A 19,994-nucleotide genomic window follows, 5' to 3' on the forward strand; every position below is an offset into this window, starting at 1 on the left:
ATACAAGGTAAGCTTTGTCCCAAAATGATTTTTTTGCAATCCACTGCAATGTAAACATTTTACCTTTGTAAAGTTTCAGAGATCACATACAGAATCAAATGAGCTATAAAATAATTGATAGAAATTTTCATAATACCCAAACGTATTTACATATGTGTTTTAGATTAGAATACACCTGAGAACTTAAAGATACATGAAAACACAAGAAATGCTAACGAATTCATCCGTTAACTCATGTTTCTTATTTGTTAGTAAGTTCTGTTTTATCTGCCACACCTTGAAATACATTCTATATTTTTAATTTAAAGAGGAGAGTATGTCAAATAAAGGAAATAATACAGCATGCACAAAACAAGGATCTTTTATATTTTTCAGTTATAAATATATCCCAAGCACCTAGATGAGTCTTTGGCATAGAATAGGCAAAAACAAAACAAAACAAAAATCATAAGTAGTCAGGTATCTGGAGGGAGGGAACAAGGCAGGGAGGAACATTGATTGATTGATTGATTGAGGGCATTGAAATATGAAAACCATTTTCTGAGTCATGACTTTTCCATTTACTGATTTACTGGCTAGGTGATCTTAGGCAACAAGTTAAAAACTATTAGTCTCTATTTTCTTTGCACCATAATATGATTTACTTTATCACAGACTAATTGTTGAGAATGAATGATTAATGTCCATGAAAACACTTTTTAAATTTTAAAGTATATATGAAGCTGTGTATGCACATAAAATACACACGTCAATATCCATGCATTTTCATACTAATATAAGCCAAGCTAAGATGACACATATTATAGCTTGTCTTAACTAAATTTTTTTTGGTAGTAACTATATTTTTGTCTTAACTAAAAGTTGGCCATGAAAGTCCAGAATTTCTAAGACAAGCAAAGAATTCATGACATATCCAAGTACTTCAAGTAAGAAAGTAGAAATCTAAATGGTATTCATGTATTCCATAATTAAAAGATGCTAATGAGGATGCTTAAATAAACTACTTTCTAGGAGAGCATGAAGGCATACAAGAAGGAAAAAAGAGAGTATTATTTTGGAATAGGTAATAATACGATTTGAAGAACTATTTTCAAAAGGAAACCATATATATAACAGCTTCAGCCTCTGGGAGATGCAGAGAACTTCAGAAGAGGTAATAGAAATCTTTTTATTACTCAGCACTGTTTCCATCTCAAGATCTGGAGAACCTGTCACTTAGTACCATTGAACTTGGTACACCATACACAAAGAACTGGATAAAATAATATAGAGAAGAAAAATGCAAAAGAAAAAAAAAGATGGTTACCTAACTCAGACAAAGGACATATATGTTAAAAAGGATGCAAGGAGCACAGCAAGACAGGCACCTTCTTGCATTTTTTCACCTATGGCTCCCTATAGTAGTAAGCATTCTGTCCAGGGAGTTTGTGGCATGGGAAATGGTTATGATCCCACTGATGTCCTCCCTTTAAAAAAATTAAATAAAAACCAAAATCTTTCTGTCAATAAAGTTAACCAGCCGGTTCGATCATATCATCCATATCCATGTTGTACAAAGTCATTCAGAGGAAAACAAGGAAGTGAGCAATTCTAACTACCAAAGCAGTGCATTTGTCACCAGAGACACTTAACAGTGAGGGAAGCATTCAGCAGAAAATACCATTTTAAATGCCTAGGCTGCTCATTGGCTGAGTAAGATTGTCTTCATTGCTAACAGAATTATATAAATAGATTTTTAGAGAATTAATCATCAGGAAACAAATGTTTTCCCTGAGTTGAGATTGATCACCTGTGAAAACGACAGTCAAGACCTTTGGGCAATTCAAGTCCACTTTAAGGTATGTCAGGGGAAAAAATTCATTTCAAAGTGGTGAATCATTATGCTTACACATTCCCATGATCAAAAGTTTGGGATTCCCACATTTAGATTTTGAAATTCACAGAATAACCAGCCTCAGTCTCCCTGTAAGCAATTAACTCCGGGTGCATATTTGTAAGCTTTTGAGCCTTGGTGGATAATTGACTGTTTTGTCTGAGACAACGAGCTCAAGTTGTAAGATTCCATTAATACACATCTGACACTTCCTATAAACTCAGTTTTGTTCAGACCTGAATTGACTGAAAGAGACAAGTCGAACGGCAGTCATGTCAAGCGCTGCCAAACAGGACTGGGCTGGCGGAGGATGCAGAAGTGTGACATAGCTGAGAGATCCCTGCTGTCTGTAAGTACAACTTGAGCACCTCCAAGCCCTGATTTCTAATTATCCAAATTACTGGTTTGCACCGGCAGAAATAGACTATGTTGAAGCTGAGTAGAGGTAAATCTGAAAAGCATGAGCATATTGAAGCCTGATGGCTAAGTCGTTAGTCAAAAGTTTTATTACCCTAGAAGAGAGGGTGAGGCTATTAAAATAAAAGAATAGGTTAAATTAAATACCAGCTATTTACACCTTTTCTGGTTCTTCATTTCATAAATAACTGCCTTCAACTTTAAAATAACAATAGCCTGCTACTTTGTTCTGTGATAATAAATATTATTTGAGGAACTAAAAGTGTTTTTGAATTCTTCATTTGGTAGCATGTGAACATCTTCAGTCAATTAAAAGCTTTTATTGTATCTGATTTTTCAGGATACCTGTCAGATTCCATCTCCTAGACCCACAGCAATTCAACAGCTGCAAATTTATTCATTTTGTTATAATCGGGGAAGGATTCTCAGGTGTAAATATCACTACCAATAAATGATTAAATAATTGAAAGCTTTATTTTTAGAGTTTAAATATTCTACAAAAGCATAAAACAGTATTTTGCTATGCATTCAAAGGCACTTAGCTCAATACATGATTTTAACATCTCTCAATTCCAGAAAAAAAATTCCCACACCGTTCCTTAAAACTATCTGCTATTATCATTTCCTTGGATTAAAAATAGTAAATGTCAGTACAAAGTACTACAACTTCATTTCAGAAGCTAAAGCCTTTGCTCACTTGGTAAATTTTGTTTTTTTCTATATAGATGCAACTTTGGAAAACTGTCCCAAAGAACTATCATTTAACAATTAGAAACTTTGACTCATTTTAAATTTATAGCAACACTACTTGGGGTTGACCATTTCTACTCTTTGCTCCTAAAAGCAGAAAATCAAGGCATGGAGCAGAGTGGTATACATATCCACAAGTATTTTTAAAAACAGACACACACACATTTTCAAAATAATGATCCCATAACAGCAGTTACTTTCCTTTTCTAAAGAAAAGCTGAATTTACCTGCCATTCATTTTCTACTGCAAATTAGTTTGCCAGGTAAACGTTAGCATGCTCTTTTTCAATTCATTTTGCCAGATCCACATTTCCTTTTAATAATGCTAAACATTGCTCTGATTAAAAGCTTACCGGCTAGTAATCCTGGTCGACCCTGACACCAGTTTCTTACACTGTTTCCTCTGTTATACACATCTACCTTTATTTTGAAAGAGAAGGTAAAACAGAAGAGGCTCTTACCAGAGACAGGGAAAACAATTCGTTCAGCTAGATCCAACAGTGCTCTGTGCAGCCTGGCAGCATGAGTGATCCTTGGGCCTCACACAAAAGCGAGATAATTGGCTCTCAATGAAGAGATGTAAACATCCATCATAATGGCACTGGGGCTGAAACTGAACGCTACCTCAGCTGTTCTATGTACTCCGACTGGAGGATGATGTCACAAACATCAACTGGGTGTACTCTCATTGGCTTCTGTTACCTGGAATCATATCTTAACCCTAAACTGTCAGCTGCAAATTGAAATGCTCATCTCTGACTATAATTTTGGCTGAAAGGGGAATGAAAGTGAGGTTGAGCTACTGGAGGGTAGCAAACTGAAAATACTGCCCCTCGGATATGTTAGAAACCATTTACATAGCTAATTAGGTAGGTAGGGTCTGTGGGAATTTTATTTTTTATATATGTTTATTAAATAGCAGTATTTTTACAAAAGGTAAGTTCCCCAGAATGGACATTAAAGGAAAAGATTAATGTAAGCGTAACATCTGGAATTTTACAGTTTGTAATTACTTTGTGTTGATTTTACAGAACCGCCCTGTGAGAAAGTCAAGTTGAGAAAAATTACAGTGTAGACATCAGTACAGTGGAGCTTTCAATCAATTTGGTCAGAGCAACCATCTATATTTTTAAGTGCTTTAATAAAATTTTTTTTTTAATTTGAGGTGCATAACCCTCTGAATGTTAAATAGTAACTCCAAAGTTTTGTGTAATAAAGCCTAAACTATGAGATATGGAAAGTGTAGTATCACTAAAATAATAATATTAAAATTTGGTTTTTTTTTGCAAAGAATAATAAGTTACTAGAATTATAGACAAGCCCATTTCAGTAATTGTAGGCTACTTTATAATATAGTGCTGTTCTCTTTGAGCACAAACAGGAAATAATTATCCAACCATTCCTCTCTATCCTGACAAAAGCCCCAGACTTCTCCCCAAGCTTAAATCTAGTGGGAGAGGAGGATAATGGGCTAAGCTGGTTGCAGCAGCTTGCTGCCAGAGGGACTAAACTACCATCACCTTGAAATATATCCACGCTTTCTCCACCAAAGGAGCTGTCAGCCGCATAACTGTGAGATGCAAGAATTACCAGAGCTATTCAATGGCCAGCTCCATCTAAATCCAGCCCAGTCATATCCCAGGGCAAGCCCTTTGAAAGCTGTGCAGCTCAGCATGCAAACAGTACAACCACCTGGAGAGACAGTGAGAGAAATTCGTTTCATCCATTCCCACCTTTAGGGAAAAGAAGGTCACCAACGGTGCCCCGATATGCCTCTATGTTGATTCGTGTCCTTGTGAATAATGGATTCAGGGCAAAGAGTTGTGATAACTTATTTCACATTTCCAATGACAGAAAATTACTTTTATTGTATGGCTCAATGAGAGTTCTAAAAGTTGAAAATACATGAAGACGTGCTTTTATAGACCATTCATTCAAAATTTTCTCTCAAGTCCTGACTTTCATGACCATTGGTTTAATTGTTCAAATAATCTTCATAACAAGTTAGTATATGAGAAATAGGGGCAAGAGTTCTAGAGTTGGGCTCCAAAGATCCAGCCTCCAAAATCTTGCTCCATCATGTACTACCTGTGAGAACTTTAGAACATTAATAACTTTCATGTATAGAATGAGAATGATAATGCTACCTATAGCAAAAAGGAGAAAAGTTAATATAGGGATTAAATGAGGCAATGTATGAAACATTATTGTAAATTTAAAAGTCTTACATAAACATAAGAGGTAATTAATATTATTGTTATGCAAAAGATCAAATATATTCATTTTAAAAGCATTCAGGGAATTAAAATGAGTCAATTAGTGTCTTCAAAATAATGAACTAAGAAATATTATTATCTTAAACTCAAAATTTCAAATAGAAAGCAATATTGTAAATTAACTTGGTTTATATCACTGACTCATTCAGTGGTCTTTTTCCTTCTTTTTTTTTATATTTGTGGGTTATTATTATTACTATTTTTTAAGTAAGCTCTACACCCATTGTGGGCTTGAACCCATGACCCCAAGACCAAGAGTCGCATGCTCTACTAACTGAGCCAGTCAGGTGCCCCTTTGTGATCTTTTTTCAAAGTTATCTCCCCTGCCAATATTATTTAGAATTTAATCATCTTAGTCAAGTGCCAGAATCTAGATTCAAGAAGACTATTTGTCAAGATGTACTTGGGGCCAACATGAAAGACACTGTTCATTTATTTCTGCCTAAAAACATGGGAGTTTAGATGGAAATGTGTATAAAAAAAGATTCATTGCCATGCTAAGTGACATAAAATTGAATTACAGATCAGAAAGATGAATTTGGACAATGGAAATGTCAACTGTATTTCTGGTAGACGAATGATAAAGTAAGGCATTGTAATTGCTAAGAAGATATGTCATGGAGAAAATAATAATTTATAAAATAGAATATGCTCCTCCATTTCATACATAATATAAAATTTTAATAATATAAATATTTAATAACAGAGATAAATAGAAAAGTTAGATTATATCTTGCTGATATAATTTAATAATATAATATAATTATATTATATTATAATAATATAATATAATTTTTTTAAAAGATTTTATTTATTTGTTCATGAGAGGGAGAGGGGGAGAGAGAGGCAGAGACACAGGCAGAGGGAGAAGCAGGCTCCAGGCAGGGAGCCCAATGTGGGACTCGATCCCGGGTCTCCAGGATCATGCCCTGGGCCGAAGGCAGCGCCAAACCACTGAGCCACCCAGGCTGAATATAGAAAGCATATATATATATATATATATATATATATATATATATATATATACACACCATTTTTAAGATAAATGTCTATACTGGCTCTTTTAATAAACACAGATTGTAACTTTTCTTATTTTGATTTGCATTTTTTTGGTGCTACTATTCCACATAAATATAGGATACCATGAAGATTGGAAAATAAAAATACTCCTAGTGCTCTGCAGGCATTTTTATCAAATACCCACATTATTCACATGATTCATTAATAAATTAATACCTTTGTAAAGGGATCTAGTTTTGCATTACTAAAATATGTAAATAAGATTTTTTAAGTCTATAGATTTCATATCATACATGATCAGGATTAATCAATGGATCAGTAAAATTTTTAGGGAGTTTACTTATTAAATATGAAAGCATAACTATTTGAATTATGTACAAAATAGGAAAATTAATGGAATATAATTTAGTTCCTAGAAGAATAAATAGGAGAGAAGAAAAATCTAGTAGAAATATTTTAAATTAATACTGGTTTATAATAATCTTTATTCTATATAGTAAGTCAATTTCAAATTTCATTGCAATTCATTAGGACAGAATTTATATTTTAGTTTTAAATAATTACATCTATACACTCAAGAAAGGTTCAGATAGGGATCCCCTGGGTGGCGCAGCTGTTTGGCGCCTGCCTTTGGGCCAGGGCGTGATCCTGGAGACTCGGGATCGAATCCCACATCGGGCTCCCGGTGCTTGGAGCCTGCTTCTCCCTCTGCCTGTGTCTCTGCCTCTCTCTCTCTCCGTGTGACTATCATGAATAAATAAATTAAAAAAAAAAAAAGAAAGGTTCAGATAAATATAGCACATATATCTGGAAATCAGGGTGCTCACTCCAGCGTAGTATATTATACCTAAGAATAGAACAATTATATTCTTTATGATGGGCATTCATCATCTGAAATTAATGATGAGTGGAAGTTATGAAGTTGTAGTAAGAGTTTGGTAGTGTTGGGACGCCTAGGTGGCTCAGTGGTTGAGCATCTGCCTTCGACCCAGAGTCCCAGGATGGAGTCCCCCATCAGGCTCCCTGCATGGAGCCTGCTTCTCTCTCTGCCTGTGCCTCTGCCTCCCTCTCTCTGCATCTCTCATGAATAAATAAATAAAATCTTAAAAAAAAAAAAGTTTGGTAGTATTTCTTTAGGAAGAGCAGAGATTTTATAGGTCAGGGCCTTTCAGTGATTTATTTGCAGTGTGTCCTTTTGTGAAGTCTTGATACTTGAACATCAGTCTGCATATGCATCTGGTTTAAAGCCAAAAGTAAGATAGTGAACATGTAATATGAGCACTGATAGTAATACATAAAATCCCTAGTACTATCACAAACAGTATTAGTAAGACATCTAATCTGATTACATGTTGTAAAAAAAAAAAAAAAAAGAAAGAAAACATTCTAAGTGTAAACATAAAGGGACTGCAAGAAACATAAAGAGACTACAAGAAAAACCAAAAAGATGGTGTCAATTTTTGAATATACTATTTATTATACACACGTAGAGAAATAAAATACATTTTTTCAGGATTTAAAAAAAATCAACTCCATGAAAAGGGAAAATAACAAAAACATTTTATCATGAATTTACCTACATTCTCTTTTTATTTGTTACACTCTTCCAACCAAAATGGCCAGCTTAAATGAATTCCAGGGCACAGAAAAATATTTTAACTTTAAAGCCATGTAAAAGCTTAATATAGGGGGAAATCACTACAGGAATTAATCTAGGCTTTATTCTGAGTAAATTTTTATTAGTGGATGTTTTCTGATATGAGGAAAATGGAACCCATAAAAATACTTTTGACAAATCAACTAGAAGATGTTTTGTAGTTCAAGCCAAGTACATCTCAGTTTTATTACTATACTTACATACTATATATTTCCCAGGAGCTGAAATCATTGCAGTATTTAATTGCCTGACAATTATTTCTGTTACATCAATTTTGTGGTTAAGCTAATTATTTATATTATCAAAACAAATCAGCACTCGAGGCTAATTAAACTGGAGAAACCATCCTCCAATGTTTCCCAACCTACATATTAATAAGGTTTAGGTTAATACTAACTTCAGAAGAAATGAATATGTCCTTCAGGTGATAATTTCATAGGCAGGACTTAGGAATTTAAACAGGTTTTAAACTCTTGAAAAAATTATTACTCACTCTGAACACTTAGGAATATTAGAATATAGTATTTTACATGTCTTGCAGCATCAACACGTGGCTGATTGTCCTGTTATCCACAAGATGGCAGCTCTGTTTATATCACTAACAACTCTTAAGACACTTATCCTTATTATCATTATTATTATTATTTAAAGAAATATAATATGTAAGGTATATAAGGAAACTACATGTGTGAATGATCATCTTAGGCAACTTTTCAGTCTAAGAAGAATAAGTGATCAAGTGAAATTGTTAAAAACTCTTAAAATAGGAATTATTTAAATCATCTCAGAATGTATGACTTCAAAACATTACTTTTTTGCTGACACATTGCCCAAATGCTTCATCTCACACTTGTTTCAGATGTTAATCTATTTATAAGAAATGGTTTTATTCTGTTTTGTAAAGACTTTTGTATTTCTTTTAAAGAAGTATAGACTGTTCATAATAACCAAGATGGTGAGTCAGTGATAACTTGCTGGTACAGGAAGAAATACCCAAGAATTATATTTTCCATCTACTAAATTCTACGTATAACCAAATGTGATAAGAATATTTATTTATTGACCTTGCTTGTATTCCTTTTTTATACTTCATCTTGTCCACTGTCACTGTTTTTTATTTATGTTTACCTTCAATCTATTGTGTGGCAGCTTCAGTGTATTATCTTTATTTCTGTTTCCTGTGCAGATAAAATTTTGAAAATGCTAAGAATTATAAGGCCATATCACCTTTCTTTTCTGAGAATAAATATCCTCAAGATGTTTGACTATGTTTATGTGTCAGTAAATTTTACCCTAGAGAAGAAGGAAATGACTAAATAACAGTGAAGAAAGATCTCCTCTCCTCTCTTATATGTTAAAGAAATAGGAATTCTCAGACCTGAAGGTAAGAAGCTCACGCTGTTTTAATGATTCGGCACACTGTTTTTGGATGCAAAGTGAAAACATTAACTTATCATGGAAGTATCTGGATTTAATATATACTCTAATTTATTTTACTAGGTTCCCTTTGCACATCATAGTTTCAGTGTGTAAGAGATCTAAACATCAGTGGGCAAAAGGATTTGTTTCTCACTGCATTCTCTGAACAACTGTATTTTCGATGTTTTTGTATTACTCCTTAATTAAGGATACCATAATGTTTACTTTTTTATTTTTTTAAAGATTTTATTTATTTATTTATTCATGACAGACACAGAGACACAGAGAGAGGCAGGGACACAGGCAGAGGGAGAAGCAGGCTCCACGCAGGGAACCTGACATGGGACTCCATCCCAGGTCTCCAGGATCACACCCGGGCCGAAGGCGGCGCTAAACCACTGAGCCACCGGGGCTGCCCTACCATAAGGTTTATAAAGATAATTCTATGGAATCATAGAGGCCTATAGAAAAATTAGTCAATTAATTCTGTCAGTGGGCAAAACAAGATCAGTGGGCAAAAGGATTTTTTTCTCACTTTGAACCAATCGTACTTGTTCAAACAGCAGAACTCATAGCTTTAGAATTAATCATTAAGCATCATCTGCAATAAAGCTGGATTATAATTCTTTCTTATAAGTATATTTTGCTTTGTTCCTGCTGTAAATTCCACAACTTCAACTCATGAGTTTTTTCTTTCACTTCCATTTCCTTGCCTTTTCCTTCATGTTGCCAAGGCCTACTAACTCCATCTTGACAAATATGGAACAACATTAATCTCAGAGAAACTGAGAATTAAATTTAGATTTTGATGACTAACATTTGAACACAACTACCTTACATTTGACAAGATAAAGGGCTTATTCATGTAAAACTCACTGTGCTCAAAACATTGCTTTACACATTGGGATGTTTACATATGAAGATAGTGAGAAATAGATTACTAATCATTGTGTGGCTTTTTGCCTTGTTACAACTTTGCAGTAGAGTACTTCAAATCAAATAGAAATCTACATTACCACAGGAGGATTAGGATTATAATAATAGTAAAAGAAAGAAAAATATCATCATCACTAACTTGAATGTTTACTTTGCACCAAGTACTATGCTAAACATTTTACATTATCTAATTTGTTTTGTTTTTGTTTTTGATTTTGATTTTTTGCAATGGGTCTCCAAGACTGGTCAATGTTAAGACTTTCTAAAGGGCTCATAGATTTGTACTTCTAGAAGCCAGTATTTTTCAATCATAGCTGCTCATTTAAATCTCAACTGGAAAATGTCATAATATAGGGGCATCCTATGGCTGGAATATTTGTTCTCCCTCATCACTAATTTATATGTTGAAACCTAGTAACCCACATGATGGTATTAGAACATGAGGCCTTTGGGAAGTGGTTAGGTCATAAGGGTGGAGCCCTATGATAGGGAGTAGTGCCCTTATAATAAGAGAGACCCCCAGAGAGGTACCTAGACCCATCTGCCATCTAAAGTTACAGTAAAAAGATGGTCATGTATGAACCAGGAAGTTTGCTCTCACCAGGAATTTTGATTTTGGATTTTCTAGTCCTTAGAACTGTCAGAAAGTAATTTCTATTGTTTACAAACTACCTGCTTTGTGGTATTATTATTAAAGAAGCCCAAACATGTTAAGACAAGCTTCAATCTAACTACTTGCATGAGAACCTTTGAGTATGGGGGGTGGTTGGCACTGGTATATGCTCCTCTTTAAATGATTCTTTTCACAACCAAGCTTAAAAATCATTGCCAAAATGAGTATGCAAGCCAAAGGTTTTCATGTGAAACATCAGATTTCATTGAAATAAGTAAAAAGTGTTCTAAAAATCTGAAGTTAAGTCTGTGAAGAAAGTAGGGCACAGTTTGTATGTCGAACAATACTTCCAAGAATGAATAAAGGAAAATCCACATTGCTCTTCATCCTCAAGGTGAAGAGATAAACGTCACCTGCCTGGGCAGTCTGAGGAGAAAAGCGTGATGGAGCAGGATGAATGGAGGCTGGGGGAAGACGAAATAACTACAAGTAGGGGAATGATGTAAAGAGGAGCCCGTTCAACATTCAGAGACTGCCCAGCGACAGTGACTGCTAGTGCCGGAGGGCCCTGCTCTGCCAAGACAACAGTCAGATTCGTCTATTTGTGACGCAAGATTCTCCTGCACAAGTGATGCCCTCTCTTGACACATGACAACACTGAATGTGCTGTATTGTATTGATACTCTCCTTTTCAAAGATCCAGGATGCGTACAAGCCCAATGACTCAAGAGGATGGTATAAATGGGTAGTGGTGGTTTGGAATAGAAAGGTCCCAGTACCTATATTTGTTTGGAAATAGAACCTGTGAAAATCAACCCTATGACAGAAATAATTGACTAATTTTTCTATAGGCCTCTATGATTCCATAGAATTATCTTTATAAACCAAGTCTTGTGCCCGAGATATTCGTTATCTTAATTGTACTTGTTCAAACAGCAGAACTCATAGCTTTAGAATTAATCATTAAGCATCATCTGTAATAAAGCTGGATTATAATGCATTTCTGAAGATACAGGAGAGAACGCTATCCTTTGCTAGTGTCTCAATAATGAAGTACATATATTTATCTCTGCATATATAATTAAATAAATGTAACAAAAAGTTTTAAATGATTGTTTGACAATTAGTGGGAAACTATTTATGGATGCTTTAAAGAATTATAAGAAATGTTTTAAATGTCTAATTTAGTACTCTACCTATAACAGATATAATCAGTTTCTTTCTCCATACATTTGAAGTCACTACAATGTGTGCACTTTAAAATCAATTGTCTTATCTTTATTTCATGATGATCTGTCAGCAGCAGTTGTTTTTCCCCTATTCATTCAAATCTGACTTTAATTCAGCATTGTTTTTCAGGGCTTTTTCCTCTTTGGCAGTGTAGGACTAGAATAACTTTCTTTAAATTTGTTACTTGGTCAAGTTTTGTTAAATAATCTCCTGTTTATTCATTTTTACACTTTTGCTATTAGCTGCTTTGAAGAAATCTACCTTATTTGAACTGATTCGGTAAGTGTACTCCTACAACCGCAGTTACTACAATAGAAAATGCCTAAGTGTCCTTCCAGGCATTTTTAAAAAAGTAGTTAAATTACAACCATTGTTTCAGGACACTGTAGAAACACAACATGAATTCATGACCTTCGACTGGATCTTGGTAGATCATTGTGCAGAAGCTCATTATTCAACTTAATCCATGAACTCCCCAAAGGTAAACGATCACTACAAAGTCTATAGGAACCTTATGCTTTGTCAAGATGAATGACCAGTGGGTGTGGTTTACACTTCTAAGACATAACTGTCATATTTTCATCTTTGTGAGTCCATCTTCGAAATTGTAAACATGAAAAATATACTAGTTCTTTCCAGAGTAAACCAGAATCACTAAGTGAATAGGGTGAAAATGCAGGCGATAATAAGAAATTATTTTTGTTTTGTTTTTTTTTTTTGCCAGAAGGTACCTGCTCCTGGCATGTATGTATTTTTCTGTGAGTAATAGAGGATCAAAACAGCCTGTATGTTAGAAAGGAGATATTCCCACCTCTTTAACTATCCTGAATTCAGAATCAGTAAAAAAGAAGCTGGAAATAGACATGATTATAAGTATGTTGCACTGTTTTTTTTTTGTTGTTGTTTTGTTTTTTGTTTTGTTTTGTTTTTTGTTGTTGTTTTGTTTTTGTACTGTTGGCCTCGTTAGAACAACATACAGCTTGACTGCTGCCAGGCTCCTAAGTGTTCCCCAAATTCTAGATCTCAGAAAGAGCCAATCAATGGCTTTTTCCTGTAGGTCAGGGTTGCAGCCCATAAGGCAGAGGGCAGAAATTGGCTTGGAATTCAGTCCATCCTTTTTGTGGCCAGGCTGAACTTGGTTTACTAGGATTATTTCATGCTCAAATAACCCAATCACCCCCCACCCATATTGTTGTCCCTGATACAGAGCTGAGTCTTTCAATGATTGCTAAATTACTCTAATTAAAACCTCATCTCATTCTTTGTTAAGTCTTGTTCATAATGTTTGTAAAAAATGTTCCTCATATTTCACTTCAGACAAGCTATGCCTAAGGACCTTAAAAATAAAATCATGGTATTGGCAACAAGTCCCTTGGGGCCCAAGGCCTCTCAACATTGATTCTTCACAAATTAAAGGTAGTCATTTTTCTGCCTTATGTAATTTATGGGGTGAAAGTCCTGGAGAAACACATATTTCTATGTTGAAAAGACCCAGGAGTGCCCTAACTAAAGTAATGAAAAAGGCCCATATTAAAACATATTACCATAAAATATAAAATCACCAGAGATAAAGGTCCTACAAGTCTGAAATTAGTCACATTAAAAAAAAAAAAAAATCAGGAATCAGAGTAGCACCAGACTTTTCAATAGCAAAACTGAGAAAGGAAATAATGGAACAGGGGATACTTACAAAGTTATCTTCAAAACAAATTTTTACCCATCAACATTACCAATTAAGTTGGAAGCAATAAGTTACCACATCTTCAGACATACAAACTCATAAAAATGTCACCTTTCACACCCTTTTTAGGAAGCTGCTCCATCAGAGCAATGGGTAAGGCATAAAAAAAAAAAAAAAAAGGGAAAATGTGTTTGGAAAATAGGACAGAACACTTGGGAGAGGCCATGGAAATTTTCCAGGTGATGATGATGAAAGGGAATCTTTTGGAAGATAGGTAGGAAGCACACCTGTACAGTAACCATGTGCAAATTCAAACAAAGTATTTCCCAGGAAGGATCATTTAATAACCAGTAACCACAAAGAAATTAAGCTAAAACATTATTTGATGTGTTTGAACATATTGAAGAAAGGTGTATTTTTCTGAGAGCATTTAAGCCCAAATTAGAAAGAGGTAGTAGAAAACTGAGGAAGTCAATAAAAAATGAGGCACTTATTTGAGAAAAACTAAAAGTTATTTAAAGGAAGAGCATTTATTGCTATGCTACTATTCCTATACTAATAAATAGTTATTTAAGTTTTAAAATGTGATATAACCATATCATAATGGTAGGAGACACTAAAGGCAAAAATACTACATGGACTTTTTTTATCTACTTATCTATTTGTTATTTATATCTTTTTTTAGAGAGAGAGTGTGAGCAGGAGTTGGCGGGGGTGGGGGGTGAGGCTGGCCAAAGAAGAGGGGGAGAGAATCCCAAGCAGGCTCTATGCTGAGAGTGGAGCCTGATGCCCGGCCTCTAGATCTCACAACCCTGAGATCATGACCTCCGCCAAAATCAAGAGTTGGATGCTCAACAGACTGAGCCACCCAGGCACCCCCAAGTTTTTTTTTTTTTTTTAATAATCAGACTTCTAGTTTCTAGTTCAGCCTATAAGAATCTATAAGTAGCCACTCCATCCTAACAAGTGAAAGGCTGAACAAACTAAAAAATCAGCAACTCTTCTTACATCGATCAGAGATGTAAGATCTCAGGGAAAACTGCTGCCTCCAAAATTGAAGAGAACAATAAGCAGATACAATGAATCACAACTTACACAGCAGAAATCCACAAACTGAAGCATCCTTAGGAACCAGTCATGGTAGGAAAACCTGAACCATAATTGAGGAATTGCTAGAGGCTCAGCATGAACAAGTATGAGTGATAAGAATGACAGGAGAACCCAGCCACTAGGGATGGGGGAGGAGGGCACATTTTGTGATTTTTACTTCCTGTAATGCTATCAGGTTCTTGCAGTGAATATCAGGGGGAAAAAAATCCGTTGTGCTTCTGGAAGAGAGAAGAAAAAAGAAACCATTTTGAAACACATCAAAGCATTCTGTTCCTCTAAACAAGGTCTGTCCTCTGGAGAAAATAGTTAGAGCCAGAGCCTAACCTGTGATGGTTTTATCACAGCCTAATGATCTGAGGGAAGGGAAATAACCAACTCCCCAAAGTGAGAAACACATGTGAAGTTCACAGTCAAGAGGCACAAGCTCACTAAAAGTCTGAGACCTAATCCATTATTAGACTATAGAATGGTCCCCTTGCCCCCACACCTTACAACCACATTATTAAAGGATTATTCACAGGAGATTCTTTTACCTAGTATATCACATCTGGCTCTCAAGAAAAAATTATAAGTCATACAAAGGCAAAAAACACAGTTTGAAGAGATAGAGCAAGCATGAAAATCAGAGTCAGATACAGCTGGGATGTTGGAATTATCAGATCAAGAATTTAAAACAACTGTGGTTAATACATGAAGACTACTAGTTGTTCTACTAGAACTCCTACTACTTACATGACAATGTAAGCAGAGAGTCGGACATTCTAAGAAAGAACCAAAAATAAATTAAACACCCAATAATAGAAATGGAGAATATCTTTGCTGGGCTTTTAAGTTGACTGGATATGGCTGAGGAAAGAATCTCTGAACTTGAGGTTATTGCCATAGAAATCTCCCAAAATAAAAAATAAACAGAAAAACAACCAAAAGAAAGAAAGAACAAATGAAAGAACAAAATTTACCTAAGGGCTGTGGGACAATTACATGAGCATATGCATAATGTAATATATAAAAAATAGGAATTCCAGAAGGAGAGAAACAGAAGAACTATCTGAAACAATGATAACAGAGAATCTCCCTCAATAAATGTCACATATCACACCACAGATCCAGGAAGCTCAGAGAACACCAAGCAAGGCAAGTGCAAAGCAAAAACAAATAACACATAGGCATCATTTTACACTGTAGAAAGTCTAAGGTAAAGAAAAATTCCTATAAGAAGCTGAGGATGAGGAAACTTAACCTATAGTGGAATAAAGGTAAGAATTACATCTGACTTCTCCTCAGAAACCATGCAAATAAGAGTAGAGTGAAATAGTTAAAACAGAGGAAAAAAACCCCACCAACCTAGACTCTACCTTCAAAAGTGAGAGTGCAAAATAAGACATTCACAGACAAACAAAAATTGAGGGAATCTGTTACTAATAAACCTGCCTTGCCACAAATGTTAAAATAAATTCTTTAGAGGGAAGCAAAATAATAGAGTTCAGAAACTCAGATGTACATAAAGAACTAAAGCATCAGAGAAGGAATAAGTAGGGGCACCTGAGTGGCTCAGTCACTTGGGTGTCCAACTTTTGATTTCGGCTCAGATCATGATCTTAGGGTCTTGAGATTAAGTCCCACTTTGGGCTGCATGCTGAGCACAGAATCTGCTTGAGGTTCTCTCTCTCCCTCTCCTCCCTGCTCTGCTCACATGTGCTCTCTCTCTAAAAAAAAGAAAAAGAAAGAAAGAAAGAAAGAAAGAAAGAAAGAAAGAAAGAAAGAAAGAAAGAAAGAGAAAAAGAGAAAGGAATAAAGGTAAAATAAAAAATTTTGTCTTATTCTTAATTGCTCTAAGAGGTAATGACTTATTCAAAATAATAAAAGCAATAATGTATCTGATAATGTATATATATATATACATAAAAGAGATAGAATATGTACACTTATATGTAAGTTAAATGAATGATGATGACACAAGAAATAAGAGGGTGGTTTTAGGACTATTTTGTTATAAAGCACTTACACAATCTATGAAGTGATATAATGTTGTTTGGAAGTGGACTTGAATTAATTGTAAATGTATATTGTAAACTCAAGGGCAATGACTAAAAATAGTAAAAAAGAGTATGACTAATATTGCTAAAAAGATAGAGGAAAGCAAATAAAAAATGCTCAATGAACCACAAAAGGCAGGAAAAAAATAGGAGACAAAGAGCAAAAGCAACACATGCAAATCAGCAAAGATATGGTCAATATTAATCCAATTATATCAATAATCACTTTGATTGTCAATGACCTAAATGTACCAATTAAAAGGCAGAGATTGTAATAGTGTATTAAAAAACTTGACTCAACTATATGTAGTTAGGAACCACACTTTAAAAATAAAGACACATCCAGATGAAAAGTAAAGAGATAGAGACCTAACATGCTAACATGAATCAAAAGGAAGTAGGAGTAGCTATATTAATTTTAGACACAGGGAACTTCAGAGCAAGAAAACTTATCAGAAATAAGTAAGGGCATTACAAAGTGTTGGAAGAATTCAAGAAGATGTAACAATCCTTAGTGGCATGTGCCTAATATCAGAGGCTAAAAAATGTATAAGGCAGAAACTGAAAGAACAACAAGAAGAAATAGACGAATCCACTATTATAGTTGGAAATATCAACACTCCTCTCTCAGAAATAGGTCCTAAGTGCAGCAAGTCAGTAAGGACATAGTTGAACTCAAAACTAATGTAATCAACTGGATATAACTGGTGTCTGCCGACTACTTCGTCCAAGAACAGCAGCATAAACATCTCAAACTCACGTGAAAAAATTCACAAAGATAGACCACATTTAGGGCCATAAACTTAAAATAATACAAATCATACAGTGTCTGCTCTCAGGCCGCAGTGGGAATTAAACTAGAAATCAGTAGCAGAACGATAGCTGCAAAATTCTCAAATATGTGGACATTAAAAAATACACTGCTACGTAACGCATGGCTCAAAGAAAACATCTCAAGAAAAATAAAATAGAATTTAGAGCCAACTAAAAATGAAAACACAATTTATCAAAATTTGTGGGATGAAATGAAAGCAGTGCTTAGAGGAAAATGTATAGTCTTTTTCTGGTTGTGATATGTGGTATTGGGTGGGGGCAGGTGGAGATAAATAGAGTACAGAGGGTTTTCAGGACAGTGAAATAATGATGGATACATGTCATTATATAGTTGTCCAAATCCATAGAATGTATAACACCAAGAGTGAACTATAAGGTAAACTACGGATTTCAGATGATTATGATGTGTCAATGCAGGTTCACCCTTGGCAAAAATAAATAAATAAAAATAAAAAATAAAAATAAAACAACAACAAAAAATTTTTTACTGAGTCCTGTTGGGGTGGAAATGGGGGCTATGTGATGTGTGAGGACAGCGGGCATATGGAAAATCTGTATCTTCCTAATTTCGTTGTAAACCTAAAATATGCACTGAAAAAAAAAGACTTTATTAAAATAATGGAAGGATAAGCTGAATATAAAATTAAAATGTATTTTTTAAAATCATATTTTAAAATCATAAATCTGTGTTTGGGGAAGAGGGTGGTAAGAGAATTGAAAATATACAGAAAGCACAGAAACAATATATTTGTGAGAATATGCCCACTCTCCACAGCTGGCTCCCATCTTATCTTTCATTGGCTCACCTTCTCATTCTCATTGTCCCATGTGCTAAACCTCTCACTGAAATTAAAATGTGCTAGTCACTTAACATGCTGTCTCAATTCTAGCTGGTATCTCAACCTATCCCTACACAATCACCATGTGGTTAATTGGGGCCTTCATTAATTGGAATTCAAATCAGGCATGGACAGGGCATCTGGGTGGCTCAGTGGGTTAAGCATCTGACTCTTGATTTCCGCTGTGCTGGGTGTGGAGCCTGCTTAAGATTCTCTCACTCCCTCTCCCTCTGCGTCGCTCCCTCTGCGTCACCCTCTCTCCCTAAGAAACAACAAAAACAAAACAACCAGGCATGGACATACCCTGACAGCGGGATACCTACTATCCTTAAAAAAAGAAAAAGAACAAACTTTATCAAAGTTCACACTCAATAACGCACTAAATGCCAATTTTCTGACAGCAATCTCTAACAAATGATTTTTATAGTAGAGTGTTTCCATAGGAAATGATAAAGTAGACTTCGGTTCAATCCACACTTACTTTCCCTGGTTCCCATCCAATAATAGAATCAAATTAGTACACAGAGTGTAAATCAGAGATTCTCGAGTTCACTTACTGATTTTATACTTAAGAATTATGTCATCTTGAAAAGCAGCACATTATTTACCTCGTTTGAACAGTATTTCCTAACTTACTCTAAGATAAAGTCATATTTGTAATTCATCTCAAATGGTTCTTAAACTCACTAAAAGGAGGAAAAAGGTACGCAAATTATTTAGATCATTACTTAGAGCTTGCTAAATGCTCCTAAAAGAGATGACTTTTTACTCCACATTATATTTTTATATAATAATATTTGAAGCAAAAATATTATAGAGCGTGTGTGTGTGTGTGTGTGTGTGTGTGTGTGTATGCTTGTTTGTTTAAGAGTCAAGTTGTTCATCAAACAGCATTTATAACTACTAAGTATTTGACAGAAGCATAAGGGTCAATGGGGCATGTGGTAAAACTATGATAGTTTTCAATAAAGCTCTACCTTTAGAAGTAAGATCTGAAAACAGTTATGAGGCCCTTTTATACACTTGCCTCACACTTTCTTGTGCAGAGTACACTCGTTAAATATTTATTGACTTGATGTGACATTTTAAGAATTAATGAAATACGGTAGTGGAACATAGGTGAAATGAATTGTGTCCATTTCATTTCCATTCATGCAATCAACAAATACTGATGGCCTGACGTTGCATTAATTGCTATGATACAAACATGAATGTGGCTCTTACTTTGGTCTCGAGGAATTCTCAGGCAAGGGAGAAATGGAAACATTAAATAAAATATTGCAGACCTCTTTTTATTCGTCAG

At 34.8% G+C, this 19,994-nt stretch overlaps 1 protein-coding gene and 1 long non-coding RNA gene across 12 annotated transcripts in view; one reads left to right on the forward strand and one right to left on the reverse strand.

Annotated features, from left to right (window-relative positions):
• MGAT4C (MGAT4 family member C) overlaps window positions 1-19,994 on the reverse strand; it is a 719,810-nt gene that overhangs the window by 225,697 nt on the left and 474,119 nt on the right. For 6 of the 11 annotated variants that reach the window (XM_077845723.1, XM_077845718.1, XM_077845711.1 and 3 more), the window contains exon 1: window positions 3,502-3,683. The exons of the other annotated variants lie outside the window; for them this stretch is intronic. The gene's annotated coding sequence lies outside the window, so the exon portion shown is untranslated. Of the gene's footprint in view, window positions 1-3,501; window positions 3,684-19,994 lie in introns of those variants that run through there. 11 annotated transcript variants of the gene reach the window in all.
• The window catches only part of LOC144282268 (uncharacterized), a 40,807-nt gene continuing 24,417 nt past the window's right edge, over window positions 3,605-19,994 (forward strand). The window contains exons 1-2 of the long non-coding RNA XR_013350647.1: window positions 3,605-3,909; window positions 9,180-9,377. This is a non-coding gene — a long non-coding RNA (uncharacterized LOC144282268). The remainder of the gene's footprint in view (window positions 3,910-9,179; window positions 9,378-19,994) is intronic.

The sequence above is a fragment of the Canis aureus genome, chromosome 13 (assembly GCF_053574225.1).
Source record: "Canis aureus isolate CA01 chromosome 13, VMU_Caureus_v.1.0, whole genome shotgun sequence".
In the NCBI taxonomy this organism is placed as follows: Eukaryota; Metazoa; Chordata; class Mammalia; order Carnivora; family Canidae; genus Canis; species Canis aureus.